The 25,857-nt window shown below is 41.7% G+C and overlaps 1 long non-coding RNA gene across 1 annotated transcript in view; it reads left to right on the top strand.

Annotated features, from left to right (window-relative positions):
• The window catches only part of LOC124623202, a 184,166-nt gene that overhangs the window by 116,740 nt on the left and 41,569 nt on the right, over positions 1-25,857 (top strand). The gene's annotated exons all lie outside the window — the stretch shown is intronic.

The raw sequence follows: 25,857 nt of genomic DNA, 5'->3' as shown, positions 1-25,857 counted from the left end.
GATACAATATCCACAGTCAACGTCTATCCTCAGGATTCTGGGAACGGGGATTATGCAAAATTTTTTGTTATGTGTAAATTCAGAAGAAACTAAGAGAGAAGGAAATTAATATACAGTCACAACCGAAAGCAATGCAGTATTTTAATATACGGGAAAATATGTACAGTACCAGTTATCTTTCGGCTTCGCGCCATTTAACGTTTTAGACTGGAAATTCGGTGGCCACCAATCAACTTACGGTCTGCTCCAACTGTGTCGAGAGACCTCAACTTGTGACCATCACACAACACTCAAAACAAGCCTGGAGAGCGTCCCATAGCATGATCGGCGTCACACCGTGACTCGTCCGGCGCTAGGCGCTGACGCTTCCGGTGCTGGTTAAAGTTATAGTCGCCCCATCTCCGCAGCCCACTGACCAACACATCCAGGCCCAGCCCACTGTCGCACACAGTGCTGGCCACAACGGCGATTCTTGACCCCGACGACGCGCTGCAAGCTTGTCCGTCATTACCATCACGGTGGCGACGCTGGTCTCCGGATGATGTTACTGTTAGATCTGGTATAAGATAACTTGGGACCGGCGCAAAAGCATATAATTTAAGCGGTGCCAGGTTTCGCACCCGGGATCGCGGACGTTTTGGTAAGTAATCCAAGACACTACCGCTAGACGGTTGCTACCATGAGTAACTTAGAAGTAGATAACTTCGGAGTAGTGAAGCTACTTGAATCACTTAATAAAGCAAGTCTTCCGGCCCCGATTGTATACCAATTAGGTTCCTTTCAGAGTATGTTGGTGCACTAGCTCCTTACTTAATAATCATATACAAGCGCTCGCTCGGCGAAAGATTCGTACCAGAAGACTGGAAAGTTGCACAGTTCACACCTACATCCAAGAAAGGCAATAGTGGTAAGCCACTAAATTATAGACCCATATCATTAACGTCGATATGCATCAGGATTTGGGAACATATTTTGGTCGAACATTATGAATTATCTCGGGGACGACGGTCTATTGATACACAGTCAATACGGATTTAAAAACAACGTTCTTGTGAAACACAACAAGCTCTTTACTTTAGACGAAGCGTTGGCACTATTAACACGACATTTCAAATTGATCCCGTGTTTGTATATTTCCAGAAAGCTTTTGACACTGTACCTCACAAGCGTCTTGCAGTCAGATTGCTTGCTTATGGAATCTCGTCTCAGTTATGCGGGCGGATACGTGATTTCCAGTCAGTGATGTCACAGTTCGTAATAATTGACGAAAAGTCGTCAAGTAAATCAAAAGCTATTCCTGGCGTTCCCGAAAGTAGTGCTATAGGCCCTCACTGTTCATTTTGTGTGCAAACGATTTAGGAGACAATCCTAGGTTTTTTGCAGATGACACTGTCCTTTATCGTCTAGTAAAGTCATCGTAAGGTCAAAACAAATTAGAAACTAATTTAGGAAAGATACCTGTAAGGATTGAAAATTGGCAGTTGACCCTAAATAATGAAAAGTGTGAGGTCATCCACATGAGTGCTAAAAGTAGTCCGTTAAACTTCTGTGACACGATAAATCAGTCGAACCTAAAGGCCGTAGATTCAACTAAATACCAAGTAATTACAATTATGAACAATTTAGAGAGGAAAGAACACATAGAATGTTGTGGGGAAGGCGAACCAAAGATTGATATTTACTGGTAGAACGCTTAGAAGATTTAACAGATCTGCTAAAGAGGCTGCCTACGTTACGTCCATCCTTTATTGCAGTAATGCTGCGTGGTGTGGAATCCTTACCAGGTGCGATTAAAGGAGTAGATCAGGAAAGTTCAGGGAAGAGCAAGACGTTTCTTACTGTCGAGAAACAGGGAAGGGAGTGTCACGGATATGGTACAGGATTTGGTGTGGACATAATTAAAACAGAGGCGTTTTTCGTCGTAGCAGAATCTTCTGGCGAAATTTAAATCACCAACTTCCTCCTCTAATTGCGAAAATATTTTGTTAGCGCTAACCTACTCATGAAGAAACAACCATCATAATAAATTAGGGGAAATCAGAAGTCGCACGGAAAGATATAGGTGTTCGTTTTTCCCGCACTCTGTTCGAGAGTGGGATATTAGAGAATTATTCTATTATTGTGAAGGTGGTTCGATGAACGCTCTGCCAAGTACTTACGTGTGATATATAGAGTATCCACGTAGATGCAGATGTAGAACTACCTCTGATTGGAAGACCGACACCCTTTACTTAGTTCACTTAGTTCAGTTCAGGCTCAAGTTCCGTTCCTCCCATCCCTTGAACCTTGTTTACACGTACTATATAAGTGTAATGTCTTTGTACCTTATGTACCCTATAAATAAGTATTTATAACTCATCTCAAAATTTCGTTTTATCAACTATTAAATAAGAATAAGCTGGTACATGTTGTTGGTGACAATGATAATTTTTAGTTGGCCCACTTACCACGTACCCAAGTAAAGGTTTGGGATAAAACTGAAAGCTCTTGGTTTGCTTCTAGAGGCCATTCAATTTTTATAGGTAATAAAATTCTGCTTCTGACTCATTACTTTAGGAGTGTTTGTATTTATTGATGCTCCTATTTATTAATACTTTGGCAATAAAAATGAACTATTTGGTTCGTCTCAACTAGTTCATTAAGAAGAACTACCTCAATGTAACTGTTTCGTATAGAGAACTATTTTACACAACTCTGATGATAACATTTGAATCTGCTTATGTTCCTGATTTACCAAGATTCACTGCGTACAGCCAAATTTAAACACATAAGGAAACATTAATCTTGTCTTCTAGCGACCTAGGGTGAAATTATTAAATAGACAGAATTAGGACTGTAAGATTTCGCCTATTCAGATAATCTCAATTTCAGTTTCAAAACATGCGAGTAGGACTTTCACTGTACGTATGTAATGGTTAAATAAAGCTCTCTTTTCTCACGGCATCAAACTAAACGTTTTGGCTAGTCAAAGGTACAGTATCTCTCATTACCTAATTAGCCTATTACATTCATTGACAATTTTTCTTTCATGTAATTAATTCCGAAATAATTTAATAATAAATCTGACTAGCGTTACTAACAACAATGTTTATTATAGTACTGACACATTTCGCTCATCATACATTATTGGGTTTGTTGTTAATACTTGTTTATGTGAATTACCTAGTTGAAGCCAGTGGCTGCTGCTGGGAAGTGCAGCGTGATCTTTGCTCCTCGCCCGTCGTAGTCAGTTGCATTTTACTGTAAATGGGATTCACTGGCAACCATTTTAATCAAATTTCATTGAAAATCATTACACTGAAAAACCGGCTTCAGAGTGTCGTCAGCTGCAAAATAAAAGTTTTGTACCACAAAAAAGATAATTGCTGAACAGAATATGGGTTGTTGCTTTAGCAAAACACTCTATTTTAGTGATAACACTGCAAATAAGATAGAATGAATTGGTTTGCTTGCACCAACATTTATTAAGAATGTTCGATTCACTGAATTTCGATCTAGCCCTTACAGTTGGATAGCTCTTTTGCTCCAACACTCTAATGTCCAGGTAATGTTTTTAACCTGGCTACCCAGCTCATTTACTCGTCGTAGACCATCTTCACGTAGCTGTGTTCCTTAGCCTGTTTGTTAATGCTTCAACTGTTTCTTTACGTATCTCCCAACATTTCAGTACTTATCAGTTAGTGAATTTCCCGACTGCTCGGGAATGCCATCCACAATTAACAGTTTACGGAATATCTGTTAGCCACCTTTTCATAATTACGAATCTTCACCAGAAAATACTTCTGTCCGCTCTCCAGTTAATCAGTCCTCTGATTTCATCGTGTGTACTGAATTATTGATGGTTGAGTTTAACGTTCATCAAGCAGCTCCACCGCACCCCCGCACGAGCCGACACAACGACAATTTTCCGCCCGCGACACATGCTCACGACTCCATCTTCGCTGGTCTGAGTGGCCGAGCGGTTCTAGGCGCTACAGTCTGTAACCGCGCGACCGCTACTGTCGCAGGTTCGAATCCTGCCTCGGGCATGGATGTGTGTGATGTCCTTAGGTTAGTTAGGTTTAAGTAGTTCTAAGTTCTAGGGGACTGATGACCACAGCAGTTATGTCCCATAGTGCTCAGAGCCATTTGAACCATTTGACTCCATCTTCACTTTAAACAACGTCGATGATCACCTCTTTTAATGTTCCTCATTACAAATGTCAGAGCAAGCTACTACTCTGTCTCGTTCCTTCTCTACTGACTTCCATAAAAGTGCGAACACTAGTGCACTTCCATTCCAACATACTCCCCACCTTCGACTGTCATCATCTTCCCATTTCGCTTAAAACGCAGATTACATTTTTTCCTAACTGGGCATAGCATGTGAAAAAATAATTTACGATGTTTGTTATAAAATATAAATCTCCATAACTTAACAATTTTACGTAATAAAATACACTCATAAACGATTTACATTCGTATGAAGGGAAATTGGGCAATACATATGAGTATGAATGTACACTCGAAAGAGTGAACGATTAGGGAATCAGAGGATATAGTCTAAAAGAACAGATAATTACATGCTCATAAAATTTTCGTCTCAATGTGGTAGCGTCACGAGGTGCAGCCTAGGATTACTGTTCTTCCACGCACCTGCACCTTAGTACAGACACACACACTTACACACACACACACACACACACACACACACACACACACGCGCACACACACACACACACACACACACACACACACACAAGCGCGCGTACGCGAAGTCGGCTTATGAACGCTAAACATTGGTAGTTTGCTCAGATATTGACGTTATCATAAATGGCTCCAAGGACTATGGGACCTAGCATCTGAGGTCATCAGAGGTCGTCGAGAAAGGCAGTTACTCGCAGCGAGAAATAAAACTGTACATTTTAAATAAGCCAAACAAGACGGAAAGTGGACAGAAGCCATACATATGGTGTTGGTGGACACTTAGAATTAATCTAACGTGAAACATAAGAAGTTCACGTTAACCTGCGGAGGTGTCGCTCTGGATCAGCCGCTGTCAATTACACTGGCCTGCATAACAAGCAGAATGAATAACAGAATAATGGGCAATGGTCAAGTAATTGAATTAACTCTTCTAGAAACTGCGTAATGGAGGCGCAAGGATCCATCGATTCAGAACTACTTAATTTTGTTATGTGGCAGTTTATTCCCAAACAGTCGGCCAAGTCAAGTTATTAACAGTGCATGAAAACCACAGTGTTCAGTACTGCCAATGATTGCGATTATAGTTGTTTCTATATACCCTTTTCTCTTGATACAGTGAGGGTGTGTTGTAAAATACAGCAGCCTTGAGGCATTTAGTTGGCGTTATTAACAGTGGATGAAAACTACAAACAGTGTTCAGTACTGCCAATGATTGCGATTATAGTTGTTTCTATATACCCTTTTCTCTTGATACAGTGAGGGTGTGTTGTACAATACAGCAGCCTTGAGGCATTTAGTTGGCTCATAAAAGGGAAATTACACTTAGTGGAATAAAATAGTTGTAAAGATGTTTCCCGCTGAAAGCCATTATCAGAGCTGGTGTAGAGCACACCAGCTGGAGCATGGAAAGAGAATAGGCAGTGCCCCATAACACAGCATTGTGTGAGAAGCGAAAAGAATCCTTTTTACCTACGATGAGACTCTGTAAGACAGGAGACAGCGTGCAGCACGAAGTTTGGGAGCAGTTGTTTATACCAGTGGAGGAAGTTGGAATAACTCTAAGCACTATCGGACAAAACGTCTGGCGTCATCAGTCCCGGAGGAAGTTGGAATAACTCTAACCACTATCGGACAAAACGTCTGGCGTCATCAGTCCCCTACACTTAGAACTACTTAAACCTGACTAACCTAAGGACATCACATACATCCATGCCCGAGGCAGGTTTCGAACCTGCGACCATAGCAGCAGCGCGGTTCCGGACTGAAACTCCTAGAACCGCTTGGCCACAGCGGCCCGCGACACTATCATAAACACAGAAAATTACACTGTTATGCGTAGCATGCGTTTGACATACAGTGTTACAATAGTAATGTAGTATAAAAGTGTTGTCAACACACTTGCATGACAATGCATATGGATGGATCATAGGAAGTTTGGGGACCAACAGTATTTATAGCGTGGTCAGCTGCGATTTTGAGTATCACCCTCAGCATAGTTTAACCGACAGTGTGATTTAGTTCTGTCATCTCGACTCAACTGCCCATTTGGCACATTGCTGTTGTCTGTGGATCACGTGTCTCCTATCGCACTGTGTATCTTCGTCTGCAAGTGATCGCTTTGTGTGCTCCGCGAGCCGCCTCAAACAAAAGTAACACGTCGTTCGGCTTGGTCAAAGGATAATGCTCAAGGATCAATCGCTGATACGCTTCGAGAGTGATTATCGTCGTGTTTTTATCTACCAGGCCTCTGTTTACTTGATAACCCAGTTAATACAGCAGAAAAGGACACTTTCAACAGCGCAAGTGTTCTTGTCAGGGGCAATCACGAGGAGGGCACCTGAGCTTCTTTGTCGGCATCAACTATGTTAAGGTTGGCCACTAACCCTATCTTCGGGAACCGCAAACTTCAGGAGCTTATTGGAAGAGAGTTGCATCCCTCAGAGACTAATGTTGAAAATAAATGAAGAAACGTTGATAGTGCATTGCAGAGCAGGAAATAATAACATACTTCTATCAGTCGCTTTGTCGGCTTTTCTGTTTTGCAGTAAGCTTCTCGAAATTTCACTAAAAACTGATGAACACAGTTCGGAGGAGTTGGTTCAAATGTTCGTCGGTGCAGATCTGTACGTATACTTAACGAGCTTAAGTGCTGAGGTTACTGATTCACACAAAAGTCATTACAGAAATTGGAACAAAATTTTTTGAAAAGGTAACTGTCTTCTTGGAACTTCTTCCAAACAATAATTGAACAACGAGTTCATTTCAGGCCTTCCAGTCCTTTCCTCTTACAGGACAAGCAGTTCAACCTATACAGCTACTGAATACTTTATGATTGGCGGTGAAACGTGACAGTCATCCACCACAATTCCAATAGCAAACGGACTTTCTAGAAATGAATATGAAGATTTAGATACCTTCGGATCATTAAATCTGTAATATATTTCTCCTGCGAGGTAAAAAGTTTCACACAAATGATCTTCAATTCCCTCTTGAGCTTCAGGAAGGTGTTCAGTAATTTTATTCACACATTTGACATTGATTAATGTTTTATTTTTAAGACCTTATTGGAAAATACCTATTTTGTGCGAAAAATAAACAAAAACTATCTTCGCTATCCGAGGCTTAGTATTTGTAATTACTGAACTTTATACAAAATAATGGCTGCATCTAACAACGACTGCGTGTAATCAAGCTGAGTTAAAGGTTTTCCTTCCTCTAGCAGAAATTGTGTTAGTTGATCCAGTAACACTAAAAATGGGCCTATTGTACTGCCTACCTACTAAAAAGTACAAAGATACGGGGTGGTTCTTATTAAACTTTTGCTACTTGAGCCATTGTAGACGGAAACCATTTGCCATATGGATTCCCACCTTTATAGCAATGATGTTCAGACTGTGCGCTGCAAGATTTACGTTACTAGTAGTGTTAGTGTCATGACATGCCGTTACGCACCGGTTCTAGTAGGGCGACGTAGGGCTGCTGACAGTCAACAAAGATCCGAACAAGGTACGCAGTGTTTTATTCGTAAAGCTGTGTTATCAAAACAACAGCATCAGTGCTGTTCTTGTTCGCATGTACTGATGCATTAAAAGGAATGTGGAGAGGCTGTGCATCTGAGGTTGAAAAAGATTATTCGGAAGTGCAAATTACCTGGCGAACTAGTAATTGCTCCTGGGACAGGCCGATGAACAATTGCGCTATGTATAATAACAGTTTAAAGAAGTTATTCTGGCGTGACTGAGAATGCTTAAAGCAACGTGTGATCTTCAAGCAGTGTCACGACAGGAACATTCCATGGTCCACCGTTGTTTCGCGCACCAGTAGAAGAATCTCTAGTGCGGTTCCAGCCTATCATGGGTGCAGATAGTCGTCACTTTGAGCAACGTCTCTACGTCACACTGAGCAAGGTCTGTAACCTGGAATGTAAACTTACTATGCGATTAACAAATGTTACTCTCTCATGTGGAAATTAAAAAGTGCTACTTTCAATGGTTCATTCGTTATTTTTCTTCTGCACGTACTTACAGATGTTTTTCTCGAAGTTTCATTGTCCTACGCTCACTTGTTTTTGTCATGGGTGGCCCTTTAAAATAGCGGAAGTTTAATTATAACCATGCTGTACATTACGGATCTCGTCACTGTACATTTCTTATGTGCAGGATTTGAATTGTCGGTGTGTTTTGGCATTCGAGGGACGGTAATTGCCAAATCAAGTGACTATCTGCGCAACACGCAAATACTAGAAATATCTGTGATGTACAGCGTTAAAGAAGTCAGGAAGGTTGCTCGTGTACAAGCCAACAAGAATCGTTCCAAATGCAGACAAGAGTCGCATGCGGCTCACAGGCTGCGTTGTGGCCATCCCTGGTCTATAAGGATATCATTCATCAGCAGTTTTTTTTATATTTTTCGCGTTCCTCGTGGGGTCTGGGTCCAGTTTGATTTGAACTAACAGCATTACGCCATCACAGGACTAGACTGTCCTGTTTCGCTGAACTTGCGGCATAACATTGTGCAGGAGGCCTGCGACCATTAGATGGATTCAGCCGGACCGCAGGCGATCCCAAAGATTTGCTTCCATCTCGTGGATGCATAGTACCACTGCCTGCTCGGAGGCGAGAGAATAGCGCTATCGACAGTCAAAGTACATGCGCGGGCCAGATCGGAGATGATGTCGGCATGCTCTGCCTTGTGCCTTGGCTGGAATGTTGCCCAGTCTGAATGATTTCATCTTGAGTTGACGAAGTCTTACCAGCCTCGTTGTGGCGTAGGGTTGTGAAGTAGGGCCTTTGGGCCTTTACGGGGGCAGCTGTGCTGCTTGTCCGTTGCAACAGTGGAATTTGGATGGGGCCGGCCGGTGTAACAGGGGTGTGCGATGGCGTTCACGGTCTAAAGTGAGAGACGTATGGTGGATTGAATTAGAGTAATGGGGGCGTCTGCTAATTCCTGTCTTCACACTTCTCGAACACTCACAATAGCTGGATAACTGGCTCATGAAGATACAATGAACGGAAGAACATTAGAACAACAAAAAATAATTAATGTGGAGTAAAACAATTTCGGAAATACATACATTGCTCTTGGTAACATATTCAAGCAAGACCAGAGGTTGATGCAAGCGCGAGATAAGATATTGCAAATGTGAAATGCTGGTACATTAACAACCGGTGTACCACCAGAGTGTTGAATGCAAGCATGCAGATGAGTATGAATTGTGTTCCACAGGCGACGGATGTCGTTGCAAGGGATGGAGTTCTATGCCTGTTGCAGTTGGTCGGTCAATTCAGAGACGATTAATGCTGTTTGTAGATAACGCTGGAGTTGTCATCCGGTAATGTCTTACATGTGCTCGATTGTAGACATATTTGGTGATCATAGAGCGATGAATATCATGATGTCATCCATGGCAACCCTTGAAACTACTCACACACCCAGACATTTCCACACTTATCTAAGGACATTGTGTTCGTGCATCCACGTTAAAGGTAACCGCACCCATTTGTAGTACAGCATGACTTTAATTCTTGCTACCGTGTACAGGTTGGAACCACTATGGAGCATTCAGAGCAGCAGAGTGTGCTTACGTTTTCACAGCCCTATTGTTTAGTGACCTCCAGTGGTGTTATCACACGGGCTGCAACATTGACACAATCGTGCATAAAACGGCAAATTAATGTCTAAGGTCTCCCAGTTAGGCAAAACCTCCTTAATTGAGGGACAACCCCTAAAGTGCTTCTCTGCAGGCAGGCAACTGTAATCTGAGGGGTATCAAGGGATTGCCTGCCTGCAGGCGTCTAGTACTACTTTACAGATGGTCCCTGCACGGATGCATTTCTACAGTGGACGGGTGCAAGCGACGGATTTGCTGAACTTGGGGCTCTTACAGGGACTTTTTACCATTTCACTCTTTCATGTGTTGATATCACACACCCCCTCCCTCCTGCCATGATCAAGCCACACAACGTCTTGAATAAGGAGGGGTGAAAAAGCGCAATCACCCTTCGCTGATTTGTACCGCGTTCAAATTTCATCGAATGGTTTTTAAAGGTCCGTTGTGGTTCCAAGATGTACTTGAGGCCAAAACGTGCGGTCGCGCTGCATTCCAAAGGGGTAGATCCCTCTGAATGGGGATGCACCACCACAATATCCTTAGAAAAGGGCGAAAACGTCCGGGGGTGCCAGTAGTGTCAAAGTGTCGTATTCGATCGCGAAATGTGTGCAAATGAACACATCGAAAGGAGTGGTTTCATTGACGCCCTTTATTTGTAAAACCTCTCTTCCCCCACTAATGAGGCTTTTTCTTACCGATTCTGAGTGGTGGTGGGTCTGAAATTTTTACCTCGGCCACTGATAAGAGAACCGTCTGAATTCAGTACTTGTTATCGCGGTTTTGATCTTCATCGTTGAGTGGTGAAAAGAAACGGAGAAATCTAGGCAAGAGGGAGCGTGACGATCTCTCCATCATGTGACATGTGCTTGGTGCCAATGAGCAAAATTGTGAGGAAATTTGGTGCCAATGTGGCATCACTAACACATCTTATACGTCACATTAAGTTCTCAACTCTGGTCTGCTTTCCCATGTGTCGATATCTTGCTGTTAAAAGCGTTGTCGAGCCCAAGGCTGACGTCTGAGGAAGCCATGCTTCTGCACCGTTACAGAGACAGTTCTTAGGCATCTTTAAGCCAATTTTCAAACTTCTGAGTCCCAATGGGAAATGATTACGGTGTTTCAAAAAAGTTATCCTTTAATTCTATTGCACATTGTATATAAACCCCTTCTTCATTCATATACCGGTTTTTGGTATTGTTATCGGTTGCTACAATACTTAATGGGTAATTGTTTGTTATGCTGCGGAATGGACTTCAAATATTTGTTTAAAATTTGCAATGGCGCTCCCCGCTTTATGACCTATGTTTTGAGTTTAAATAATCGGTAGTTTACACTCGACTTGTCTCAACTAATTTCCGTTTCTTGTCACTATCAAACTGATAGCAGTCATATAACGATTCTATTTAGTAAGCCATGTGTTCGTGGATTTCATAAATTATACGGTAGTGGGGATTCTAACACGATCATTTCCCTTGAGAAAAGGTATTTATGCAATGGATGTGGCCTGCAAAGTTGGTATTTATTTTTTAAACGTAAGATTTGTAGTGACATTTCGGCACGATTGTTTCAGATTGCGTAAAGTAAGTTTATACTGAGACCTTCCGAGCAGCTAATGACATTCCGGGATCCATTTAGCGTTCTTCTGTCATACAATGTTTACACTGCTTGTGAGGAACGGTATCTAAGCTACAACTTTGAGTCAAACATGCTCATTGCACACGTTTCGGGTATAAGACTGAGCATTTACATATTTCTTAAGTGAAGTGATGAGTTCATCGATAGAAAATTGGATCATTAAGGTGTATTTAGGTATGCATTTAAACCCATCGGTTAAACGTTGTATCAGATAGGTCAAAACGTTAAATTCTTCTGGAAATAGAGTCTGATGGCGTTAAAATGAAATTTTCATTTGTCGGTATTCACCCTTTATAAATAGATATTTTAAATAGGGCAGTTTTCTGTAGACACTGCTACATGTACACAGAACTTAACAACAACCAGATCACTTGGAACTGCTTCCCTCAGGCTGCTGTTTTCAACTTTGTAAGCACTATTGGCATATAGTACTTAATAACGTACAGTTTTAAAATAACTGATCAAATAATACTACGTCTTTATTAAAAATAAAACAACTATTCGCAGGAGTTACTTAATTTTCTTCAGACGGATGCATTATGAATTTAGAGTCTGGTGGATGTAGTGCGAATGTTTCAAATTGTCTGCACAAGACATCCTATCACTAAAAAGCATATTGAGTATTATTTTGTAGACGATGTTATCACGAATTAGTTACCTTAATCAGCTAAATTTCACGTTAGTTTTCATTTTAGTAAAATAATATTGATAACACGTAACATACATAGTAATATTGTGAAATTAATGCTTATAGACGAATGAGTTCATATCGAGAAAATCGTGAGACATACATCACAGAGCATATAAAATTCACACTGCTTCCATCTCACATTTAACAAAGAAGTCCTCTAAATGCATTGTGTATATTGCTAAGATCTGTGTGACTAACACAGCGCTTTAACTTGTTTCGTAAATTCTTCTAATTGAGAGAATGGCGGCAGATAATTGGATACGGATATAGTTTATTTTTGTCAAGCGTTTCCCTAGAAACAGATATCCTGTGAAGCTCGCCTTCTCTTTTGCGCAGTGTTTTAAGGCGATCTTGCCGCAGGTAAAAGTAAAATGGGAGGCTAGGCTCGAGGCGTACAGATCCATTTCCGGCGCGGTCCCCTCGCTGAGCTCCCCTAATACTACACGTCAGGCGGTGATGAAATATCGCTCCACCCTCTTCCTAATTCTGCAGACGAATGGCTTTCATTATACGGGAGTCTTCAGGACGGCTCTGGGATGATCTGAATGTTTAAAACTTTGGAGATAGCCCCAGGGCGCAGATGGCCGCTAGCTGCGAGTGACAAATGCGTGCCCGAGGCCTTTGGAGGTTTACGGCGTTTTACCCAGCCACCCCCAATTTCTCTTGTAACCGTGACCCCACCCCCCACTTTCCGCCCGTAATTTAGTTCTAATCTCGCCAGGCCATCTGCAGAGCCCTTCTAAAAAAATCTGCATTGGTACCTCTTTCTCTACCTGCGACAAGAACTAATGTTATGTCCCATAATGTCCTTCAGCCGATATGAAAGAAGGGAAATTTTTAGTGTTAGTGTGAGGCCAGTGAATTCATGAATGTATCACCAAGTTGCCTCATGGTGAATTCTCATAAGCCGGAGTAGGTAATGTGTGTCATCATGAAGCGGTTAGCGGCTCATTTCTCAGTCTCGCACATCTTAGGAAATGTGTAGCTAACGGTCTTATAAATGTATGCTTAGTTCAGCAATAGCTTTAATTTAGCTCTACAGTACAACCTATGAAGCTTCGTAATAACTAAATAACTCTTAAATTGTAATATAATGTGTAAGTATGTTAGTATGGTTATTTTAATATGCAACACGAATTATTTGTTGCTGTAGAAAGACTTACGACGAAACATTCCACTAGAGTTTGGCGCTTTGTTATGATTCATCTAATGGGTCTAGTAGTGACATGTAAGAGATATAAAGAACGACTCTAGAGACGAAAAATATATTATTTCTGGTGAGTGGTCAACAGGGTACGGGGGGGGGGGTGGGGGGTGGGGTGGAAAACAACAACTTATCACTGTATTTGGTATCCATGCTGGACGAAAATCGTACCTACTTCATTTATGAAGCCTCTGCAGTTAATTCTCAATGATTTTTGTGGAAGAGGAACGATTTAGGATTGCATTTGACATTTGAAAAGTTGGACGAAAATCGTACGTGCTTTATTTCGACAACCTCTGCAGCAATTGTTCCATGTATGCTTCTGAGACGTCTCACCGCTTTCGACTCTGATTAATTCTACTACAGTATTACTGGTACTCATCTAACGTAAATTTAGCGAGGGGGCACGGACAGAGGTGGGTGGGGGGGGGGGGGGGGGAGGAGAGAAGTACCTGCAAGTATACTCTGCTCCACGTACTCTGACGGAAATGTAAAATATTACGCCATGAACCAATGCTGCCAAACTGTTACTCAAGCATACCCATGGCTGTGGGCTGTGCTGATTAAACTTTCGTCTGTATACGGCTTTTTTCCTACGCTTAAAGAATGGTGTGTGTACATATTGGCTATTACGTGCTTCCAATTTTTCAGGTAGAAATCGCAAAGCAGTATGCATACAGGACACGCAAGTGCAACTGACCAATATTTATTTGACTCTGAGGAAAGTCAAACTATTTGGGAGGCTACTGAACTTATTTTGTAATCGTACAAGCTGGTATCTCATTCATACAATTATAGTTTGAGATGACTTCAATCCATACTTGGTATGTTGGCAATAACATGTGTTTGATCTTATTGAAAGGCATAAAACGTCTTCCTAAATCGTACTGAATGCTTCCTCCAAAACCTATTTTGAAAGGTTAGTTCAGGAGACCAATCGAATTGTAAGTGGTTGCGAAACATACTTCATCTCTTCCCAATAAATTATCCTGAGCAAATAGGGAGCATCGTGACGGATGCAGGCGTTAGTGAACACAAGGTCGGCGGAGAAGATTGAAAACCGTAAAATCCAAATCCACCAAACGTAAACACAAAATATATCAATTTCAAAAAGCAGATAAGAATGCGCTTGGCGCCTTCCTAGAAGAGAGTCTCCACTCCTTCCAAACTGACTATGGAAGCGTCGACCAGATGCGGCTTGAATTCACCAACAATAATACCAACGGAAACTGAGTTATTTTATTGTGTTTATTTTTTGAGTCATCAGTCATCTCATTGGTTTTTTGCTGCCCGCCATTGATTCTCTCCTGTGCCAACTTCGCCGGCCGGAGTGGCCGAGCGGTTCTAGGCGCTACAGTCGGGAATCGCGGGACCGCTACGGTCGCAGGTTCGAACCCTCCCTCTGGCAAGGATGTGTGTGATGTCCTTAGGTTAGTTAGATTTAAGTAGTTGTAAGTTCTAGAGGACTGATGACCTCAGGAGTTAAGTCCCATAGTGCTCAGAGCCATGTTTGTGCCAACTTCTTCATCTGAGAGGAGCACTTGAGCGACCTAAGTCCTCGTTTATTTGCTGGATGTATTCCAATCTGTCTTCCTCTACAGTTTTTTCCCTCTAAAGCTCCCTCTAGTACCACGGAAGTCATTACCATATGTCTTAACACATGTCCTCATTGTCAGTGTCTTCCGCATGTTCCTTCTCTCTCCAATTCTGTACAGAACCTCCTCATTCCTTACCCTCAGAGGTATATACCAAAGAAATCAGTAAGAGTTTATACTGATCTCCCATTCCACAAAACCAGGTAAGAGCACTGTTTCGGAAGCTACGAAAAAAGCATGCTGAGTAAGCAAAATCTCCAAGGCTGGCGAATTTTTACAGAAGCTCGAAATTTAGCACTCATATCTATGCGAGTTGCTTTTAATAGTTTCTACGATGAAACTATGTCTAGAAATCTGTAGAAAATCCAAAGACATCTGGTCGTATGTAAAGGACAACAGTCTGATTCAGACTGTATATCAGTCAGGTTCCTTTCAGAATATGCTGGTACAATAGTTCCATACATACCAACTGCTTGCTAGACGAATGATCCGCACCTAAACACTGGAAAGTTTCACAGGTCACACCAATACTCAAGAAAGGAAACTGATATAATCCACTGAATTACGGGCCATATCACTAACGTTGATTTCCAGTATGATTGTGGAGCGCTATCAATTACCTCGACGAAAACGATTTTGACAATTAGTCAACACAGCTGATTATTCACTCGAAGTAATGAGGGTTACCGACAGGGGACCTCTGACTGATTCCATATTTCTAGATTTCCAGAAGGACTTTGACACCATTTTTCACTTCTAATCAGATTCCGTTTCTCTGGAGTATCGTCTCAGTTGTTCGACTGGATTCCTGATTTCCTGTCAGAAGGGTCACACTTTGCAGTGGAGTAACTAAGGGAAAGTCATCGAGTGAAACAGAAGTGATATCTGGTGTTCCTCAGGAAAGTGTTATAAGCCCTCTGCTGTTCCTAATCTATTCAAACGATTTAGGAGACAATTTGAGCAGCCATGATAGCTTGTTTGTAGAGGATACTGTCATTTACGGTCTCGTAAAATCATCAGAAGATCAAATCCAATTGCAAAATGATTTAGACAAGATATCTGTGTTGTGCAAAAAGACTCAGTTGATCAATTGATCGTAAATAATAAAACGTATGAAGCTAGGCACATGAATATTAAAAGGGATCAGACAAATTTCTGTATATCTGCAGGCTTTCGTGGCCGTTGTCACTGAAGTTATAATCTTCTGGGTTTTGAGCAACAATCGTTAACTAGTGCTCCCTTGAAGCCTTCGTGCTGGCTCCGCTATGTGGACGATACAACAATTTCTTAAATGGAAATCACCCCAAAATCAAATTCACCTAGGAGGCTGAGAGTGAGGTCGGTCTCCCGCTTCTAGATGTGTAGGTATAAAGATAGCACTCTAGATCACAGAGCGTACAGGAAGTCGACTAACACAAACAGGTATGAAGATGCCACTTCGCACCATCACCCAGCCCAGAAGCAAGCAGTACTCAACACTGTCTTCACGTGCCTTCCGTATCAGCGATGACGACAACTTTGAATCGGAGTTGAATTTTTTAAGGACATTGAAGGCAAATGGGTATGATAGTTATTCAATCGACAGGGCTTTTAGGCGGAATATTTATACCGCTAATAAGAATGACGAGGAACCGCCTTCTTACTCCGTCAGGTTACCGTTCGTTTCTGGGGTCACTGACCGCATAAGCAGAATTTTAAAGAAAAATAGTATTCAGACATCTTTCTTTAGTCAAAACAAAATAAAAGACTTTTCCAACGGAAAACGGATGCACTTGATTACCTCCACAATGCAGGCGTCTATCAAGTGTCATGTGGATGCGGCAAAGTGTATATAGGCGGAAGGGGAAGAACTGTTAAATGACGCATTAAGGAACACGAACGGCACATGCGGCTAAAACAAAGTGCAAAATCGGCAGTAGCGGAACATCACGAGAACTGTGGCTCTGACATCGATTTTAATAACGTACGTGTACTGGCTAAAGAAGCAAACACTTATGGAAGAAAGGTCCGAGAAGCGGTCGAAATTTCTAAGAATGCATTTAATTTCAATAGAGAGGACGGCTATAGGCTTCTGACATCATGGCTCCCCGCCATCAAGGAAGTAATTACGCGGCCGCCGTGTGTGAGCGGCATAAATAACGCGATGCAAGTCACTTCGGCGGACAATAATATTTTGCGTGATCATTCCCCCCCCCCCCCCCCCCCCCTCTTGCTCTGTCCGTTTCGAATCTAGCCACTGATGACGACCTGGCAATAGCGGTAGCAGGCATTTCAACCAATAACCCTTCTTCAGCAGAAGTGTGGAACAGTGCCTTTCAAGCCAATGACGATGGACCGTCAATGGTATGCACAGGAGATAAGCTACCAACGCCCCTTCTTCTGCATCAGAACGGGAATATTAGCCTATGACTATGGCCCATCAATGGTGGCCATATGAATTTTAACCAATACTATCACTTCTCCAGCACGAACAACAGAAAGCTTCCCCTTTATAAATGGACGCGACACTCGTCCCTGACAGTGTTCCAGCAGTAGTGGACACCAAAAGCTCCTGAGGGAGATCCCATCAGAGGGGTCGAAACGTGAACATTTAAGAAGAAACATGACGCGGCCTAATAACCCCGAAGATTTTAATTTCTGTTAGACGATAAATTACTCAAAGGAAAGAACAATTCAGCTAAATGGTTCGTAGGGACTGCAGTTACGAATACCTTAAACTGGGAATGAGCACACAGATAACTTTGCGGGAGAAGCAGAGCAGAACTGATATTTATTAGCAGACCACTTCGAAGATGTAGCAGGCCTACTTAACAGACTGCCTACACTACGCTTGTCCGTCCTCCGCTGGAGTACTGCTCCTCGTTGTGCTATCCGCATCTGATATGAATTGACGGAGGACATCGAAAAGAGTTCAGAGAATAGGAGAGAAATAGGGGAGAGAATGCCACGGATATGATACGCGAATTATCGTGGCAATATTTTAGTTGCGGCAGGAACCTTTCACGCAATTTCAAGCACCAACGTTGTCCTCTGAATTAAAAAATATTTTGTCGGCATCCATCCATAGGAAGAAATGATCATTGTAATGAAATGAGAGATATCAGATCTCGCACGGAAAGATTTAAGTGTTCTCTTTTTCCGTGCACAGCTCGACAATGGAACAGTAGGGAATTGCCTTGAAAGTAGTTCGATGAACACTCTGCCAGGCACTTAATTGTGAACTGGAGTCAGTAAATGTAGGTTTACATTTCTTCCTTCCGTGAATAATGGAATACATGTATTAAATTCTCAATTTTTTTTAAATAATGTACTTTAACAGTTCTTCTGCCATGCCTTTCTTTGTTTCGTTCTTGGACCCACTGGTTGCTTTTAAGGAAGACTAAAAGCAAGTTGCTAGTGAATCCTGCATAGGCTGCAAAAGTAGAAGAAAATGTGTTAGGGTATCTGTCTCGGATACAGCCTTGCTGTATTTTTCATTTTCGTTAATTTACAGCCAGTTTCGGTCCACAGACACTCAAGGGGTGTACTGTACACCAGTGAGAAGAACATTTTTTTCTGTATTAAATGGATCTTTGAGGGATATGATACACTTCAGTGAAAACTAGCTGTGGATGTATATATGGCGTAAGAAAAACAAACTTGCATATTAAACATGGGCGTAGCTTATGTCACACGGACGTGAATGTACTCGTATAAATGTAAGTTGTATTCATGCATTGTGTTACTGTCAAAGCCAATGTTCTTCTAACACACGCACAGTGTGCCGTTACATACAACGTGTTGAAGTATAACTTATGACTGTCACATATGCCCTTAGTAACGTACGATACACAACAACATACCTAGCCTTAAGACACTAGTCATTGGCATTGTACTGTTGCTATGGATGTATGCAGACCTCTGCATCATCTTTGGATCGACTTGTAAAAAGTAATAACCTGTGCAGTCGGCAGTAGGTAGTGTGCTTCCATTAGTAACTTTGTAAGCTACCTATTTGTGTAACTTCAATAACAACAAAGTCTGTCACATTTTTACTAGTAACATTAAAATTTATATTACTATTTAACTAATGTAATGTACCTAACTATTCCGTGATACGAACTGAAACAGCCTGTTACATTATTCGTGTGTCGTACTTTTATTTCCATTAGAATCATGGATTTTACTTTATTTGATGCCGTTGATTTTATGTCACCTTGTGTGCGGCTGTCAATAATTTACGTCAGTATGCGACATAATCTGTACACCGGTTAGTGTTATAGATACACTTGGACAGGTAACACTTCCCATGTGTCTGTTACATAGGTACACAGGATACCTGATGACCGTCTGTGGGCGAGTAGTTGTAAAGTAAAGAAATGTTAATCAACAGCTCTTGTGAATCATGAAGCTTTTCAAATTTTACTAGCAATGGGGGGTCGCTTTACTAAGACAAAACTTCCAATTGTCCTTACAATATAGGATATATTTTTTCACTGTTGCTCATTTTTACTGCTCTTAAATTAGTCTCTTAGTTCTTACTGACAACAAGATTTTTCTTAAAATCCCATTTATGCAAATTCTGCCTTAATTTTTGTATTTGATGTAACTGATTTTACTTAGCTTAAAGACTTCCCGGCTTGACTGCCGTATCATAAGGTCAAATTTTGTTGTTTACAGTGAAACTTATTCACAGTGAAACTTACCTCTTCCACCTGTATTACAATTTTGTGAAAAAACGACTCGATCCGCATTTGAATTTATGGTTCACTTCCGATTTAGCACAGCAGTCACTGAATGAAGTAAATACTTACAATTGAGTTTTATTGGCTCTATTGCTTCATGTCCATAAAACCAGGTTCTAGATTTCTTTATCCAAGTATTAATTGGTAATTTTGGTGGTGGAGGAGAATATGATGTAAAAGAAAGAGATTAACATGCTCGTTTTTTCTTAGGGCTGCAAAATATTATTTGTCATATTTTTTGTTCAAAAGTCAAGCGGGACAATACGAACTTCAGAAACGTGTTTCTACCGTGGTTTATATCTGGTTTGGTGTTTACTTGTGTACCCTGTAAGAGGGACAAGATTCCTACTCGCTTGATGGTTTGACCAGCAGCTATATTTATGCCTGTGAGCGTATTTGCATTTCAGATTTCTGCCTGAAGTTGAGCAATACTCTTAACGACTATCGCAATAAATAAGGAAAAGATAATATTTAATGACTGTACGTGGAAGCGAACAAGTTTAATAATTAGATTAAGACTGTGGTACCAATCCCCCATAAGCATGTATTTCTTGGTTATTTATTCAAAATAATTTCTGAACAACATGTTATATGTACAGTGCTGTTGGTGCAAGGTTAAATGATGCTACCCTGGAACATAGATGGTGCAGGCTGCTCCACACATTTGGCTCACAATGTGAATCGCCTACTCTACTATCCTATGTCTAGACACTCCTCCCCACGACTGTCCGCCTACCACTGATGCTTGCTCCTTGACAAAACTTCCCTAAAACCATATGGCGCCACCGGCGTCAGAGTTGAACTTTCAAGTTCGTCGAAGTTTATTCTGACGGAAACAGACGGCTGGCCAAGCAAAATGCTGCACTATTCCTTACGAACATCAAATCTTATTCGTAATCACTCCAACATTTCATTTAATGGCATTATACTGTGTGTCTTAAATGCGAGTAAACTTTCACCTTCAGTACGTCAACCACCAACACTACAAAACTAAAATCATTTACATTTTACTTAATAGTAAATTAAGATTAACATGGTTCCTAAATGACTCAGTCTTTTTCTCTGTATAAGATGGATATGACATTAGCCTTGGTATGTTTTCCTCAGTTGATATTTACCTCCGATTACTTATTGCAGTCATCTTTTTAAAAACAGTTTAGTTGCCAGTGTCGCTATGCTAACACAGTTACTGGATTACTAATTTCGGTAATATGTATCGCCATTCTCAGATCTATAAAAATAAAATATATAAAGGTTAAATGCCTACAGTCAAAAAATTAAAAATGTGTAGGCACTTACAAAAGCTCAGTGACAAAAATTACATATCCACAAAACCGGAGAGTGGTACTTACATCACACAAAGCTTACAACGCTCTGTGAAATGAGGACCATACAATGTGCTGTAAAATAACCAATGTCAACATACAATAATGAATGCCGCTAACAAATTCACTTCTTTAAAACAAAGCCGGCCGCGGTGGCTGTGCGGTTCTAGGCGCTCCAGTCCGGAGCCGCGCTGCTGCTACGGTCGCAGGTTCGAATCCTGCTTCGGGCATGGGTGTATGTGATGTCCTTAGGTTAGTTAGGTTTAAGTAGTTCTAAGTTCTAGGGGACTGATGACCACAGCAGTTGAGTCCCATAGTGCTCAGAGCCATTTTTTTTTTTTTAAACAAAAACATACCGTAAATATCGAGGCATTGCAATGGTATGCCAGGTGTTCTATCACAAAGTACGTACAAATCAAAGGACACAAGGCACGAACAAGACAGATACAAGCCGCGGCTTGGAGCTTTGTGACGTAAAGCCACGTTGGCCATGACAGGGTAACTGACGGCAGCTGGCCCTGAGAAAGCACCAGATGGCGGTCTGCACTGCCTGTCGTCAATTACAACTAATGTAATAAAGGCACACTTTTGTTTAGCATTGGAATTAACAAAAGAAAAGTAGCATGAAATTATCACACACCAAGTAGCCACAACGGAAAATTTTACACAAATTGTGTGTAAACTGTCAAGGATGATTGCCTACACCATCAGATAAGAATTGAACAATTTGTGACGGTAACGATGACATAATCGGTTACATAAATTAGCCATCCATGACAGCTTACAGCATACTATTTCTTTTATACAGAGTGATTTTTTTCCATCGTGTATCAGCTCCAGGGACTGATCGATCAAAGGATACGGGTCAAAAAAGGGCTAACGTACTTATGTCCGGAAATGCATAGTTTCCATGCTAGAGACCAGTTATTCAATCGCACTTTGTTACAGAGGCTGGAATCTAATACACGCTGTACCCTGCAGCCACAGTTACAGTACAGTATACATGGTTTCCTCCTAGAGGGTGGTACTGCTCTTCATACGTCATGCCCTAGCGCCCTCTCCTGCCGTAGTAATTAGTAATATTGTGACCGATTCACTTTTCTTGCTGACTGGCCTTGAAATGGATGTGATGATGCGTTGTACACAAGGGTTCCGTATTCGAACCGAGAGCTTGCCGACATGGTGTTAACTTACGGAAAGCCGAATGGTAATGGGCAGAGGACAAGAAGATCATATCAGGAGACCTATACCCACAGACAGCAACCACAGCATTCAATATTTGCACAGTGTTTCCCCGTTTGTCTGAGACAAGGTCGTTTCAGGAAGCAGGAAATCATGAAGGACGTACCCGTAATGTTCGGACACCAGACTTGGGGGAAAATCTGGTTAACACTTTGAAAAATGACCGCCGTGTCAGTACCAGGTACTCGGCTGCCAGTCCGGGGTAAGCCAGACGACCATGTGGAACATTTTCCATGACAACTGTTACTACCCGTATCACTTGCATCGTGTGCAGGGCTTACTTAGACTTTCCACAACAGGAGCTGCTTAGTCGCTGGTTTCTTCACCAGGCAACCACGATTCCAGGACTTCAGTCATCCATCCTATTCACAAATGATGCTACCTTTACGAGGAATGGTATCTTCAACTTTCATAGTAGTCATCTGTTCGATAGTATGCAGAACCCCCGTGATATAGCGACAGCAAATCATCAGCATCTGTGCAGCTGAAATGTGTGCGCCGGGATAATTGGCGACTGTATTTTGGGACCAATCTTCCTTCGCGTCGTCTAACAGGCTGGAACTATCGGCGTTTCTTGCGGGTTACTTTGCCTCCCCTCCTGGAAGAAGTGGCACTGATGATTCGAAGGGTTATGTGGCTGCTACACGATGGTGCTCCAGCGCACTTCACCGTTAACATCCGGACACTTCTCAATCGATGCTTCCCAGGTCGATGGATCGGATGAGGAGGTCCAATTAATGACCTCCGCGTTCACCGTATCTCAACAAGTGCATTTTCTGGTTGTGGGGCCATCTTAAAAGTATCGTGTGTGCAGAGCCCATTCCAGATGTGGAGACACTGGAGCAGCGCCTTTGGCACTGTTCGGATGCAGCCTGGCCGATGCGAACGTGTGAGACAGAACATGGTATGGCGCGTACACGCGTGCGTTGAGGCACGTGGAAATCATTTTCAGCACATACTGTAACGGTGGCTACATGGTGCAGTGCGAATTAGACCACCGCCTCTGCAACAATGTATGATCGAATAAATGGTCTGTAGCATGGAAACTATGTATTTCCGGTCATAGGTTCATTAGATCTTTTTTTGGTCCGTATCCTCTTATCAAACAATGGCCACAGTTTGTACACGGTGGAAAAAAAATCACCCTCTATATACAATTTTGTAATCTTCGCTATTATGATTACTTGGCGAGTATCAATTTGATGTTATATTTGTTCTGATAATTCCAAGGTTAAACAAAACTGTGATCCTGTTACATTAATTGTAATTGACGTGAGGCAGTACGTCACTAGCTATCGCTAAAGCACGAGCTACCGTTATACCCAAACCCAGTCGTCAGTTTCTGTGCCGTAGCCAACATGGCTGTACGCCACAGAGCGCAAATTGCGGCCTGTATGTCTTGTTCGCGCCATCCGTAATCAAAGTTCTACGTATTTCGTGATAAAACACCTAGCATTGCTTATTAGAGGTATTCACTATTGTATATTGACTTCGGACTGTATCCGCCCATATGACGAGAATTTTATGAGGGTTGTTATCTTACAGCATATGGTATAGTCCTCATTTGACAAAGTGGCGTAAGCATCGTATGATGGAACTACCACTGCCCTGTTTTACAGGTATGTAATTTTCGTTACTGAGCTGTTATGTATGCCATATCACATTTTTCGTTTTCTTTTACTATAAGCCTGTAACCTTGACGTATTTTCTTTTGGTAGATCTCTACAACTCTAACCCAGTAGTTGTTTGCAAACCGATCTTGACAAATAAAACGGTTTTCAAAAGGAGAATAAAATCCATATTTATAAATAGCTTCCTGCACTGAATGATCAGATCAGATAACCATTTAATACCAATTAATCCAGTTGCTTTCAAATAGGGTTCTTGTAAGACTTTCACCACCTGAGCAGACGGATCTAGTTGTACTGTTTGTACTAACAGATTCCTATTGTGTCAAGTAAATGTACACTTATTTGGTAGAATATACTTGGCATAAACAGGTTACGGAAGATATTCCCTGCAGAAACCTTCAATATGTGATAGATGCGTTGAGATCCTATACTGAAACCTGTTTTGACTGTTTGCGTCTGTCTTCAAAAATACTGGTGGAGTGACTCACGGCAAAAGACTTCAAAAAGCCAAGTCTGGTTTTAATGTAAGAACTATAAGTGGTGCTGCAAATAGTTATGAAGACTGATACACATTACTTCCTCCCGGAAAACCGGAGGGTCCGAGGTAGTTGTAGTTGACCTTAGTCGTTTGTTATAGATGTTTCTCAGTAACGCAAACATATAGACACTTTTATAGAGCGTCAGCATATAGTGTCCTCGTAAAAGTAAGTGATTTTAACATGATTGTTCTAAGGAGTCCGATTATATCACAGTCGAAAGAGTCTCGTTTGTTGTAAAAATACTTAGTAGACCTGTCGTACTTCAATATCTTCCTTGTTTAGTCTACAGAAATTCTGTATTGTTACAGTATTTTATCAAGTTTTTCAGCTGCTCTGTATACTGGTACTGATCAGTTTTTCATCTTTACTATGACCTTCATGCTATGACACTGGAGTTGTTCCGTTGTTCCTCTCACCAGTTGGATGAATCTCGTTTAACCATCGAATATCAGCCTGCCTAGTAAGCAGGAGACTCAGATTCGATTCCCAGCCTTGGTACAAATTATCTCTCTCCGCTTCAGTCTATGTGCACAAAAACATATCTCCATGAGACCAGTGAAGTTTCTGAAATGGTTTCTTTCATTTGTCATATACAGAGAGGTCCAAAAAATGTATCCACTGTTTAAAAGTTTATAATTTGCAAGCTAATTGACGGAGTTGTCTCATTTTTGGTGAAAGTGTAGCTTAAAGTCCAACTTAAAGGTATCACTGTAGGTGTTCGAAATGGTCACCACTAACATCCACACACAAACGATGCCTCCGAACTGCAGCACGAACTACTGACTGCAACGTGTTCAGTTGGATACGCTTTTGTCGATAAACGACGTCCTTTAGTGTTCCCCACAGGTAAAAGTCCAGAGAAGTTAGGTCTGGGGAACGTGGTGGATACCCCACAGCACCCCTACGGCCTATCCGTCTTCCTGGTAGATTTTCGTCGAGATACGCCCTTACACGATTTTGGTAGTGGACTGGGGCACCATCTCGTTGAAAGTAAACTCTTCCGTCTCCATACAAGTCTCAGATGGCAGGTAATACGGACGTCAGAAGCTTCTGAAGGTACACCTCACCGGTAACTGTGCCGTCAAAGAAGAATGGTCCAATCAAGCCCCAATAAGACAACCCACTCCACACATTTACTCCTGGCAAATTCACGGCTTTGTCTAGATGGACGTTCGAATTTTCGGTGGCCCAGTAGACGCAATTGTGGTGATTTACTGTACCATTGAGTTTGAACTGTGCCTCATCAGACCACACAATCATCTCTGCAAACTCTTCATCGTTGCCCACCAGTTAACAAGACAGCATATCGTGACTTTCACGCTAGTGGAAACAATGGAGATGATTCTGTCTGCTTTCGTGATCCTAACTGCACAAGAACTAGTCGTAACCTTTCGTTTCAATGTAACTTTGTGTAGTGCAGAGCCGTATGGGGTCGACCATGTGCTGTCAGGTACACAATGCCACCAGCAGAAAAT

This window comes from Schistocerca americana, chromosome 7 (assembly GCF_021461395.2).
Source record: "Schistocerca americana isolate TAMUIC-IGC-003095 chromosome 7, iqSchAmer2.1, whole genome shotgun sequence".
Lineage (NCBI taxonomy): Eukaryota > Metazoa > Arthropoda > Insecta > Orthoptera > Acrididae > Schistocerca > Schistocerca americana.
This window is presented reverse-complemented; position numbering and strand designations above follow the sequence as displayed.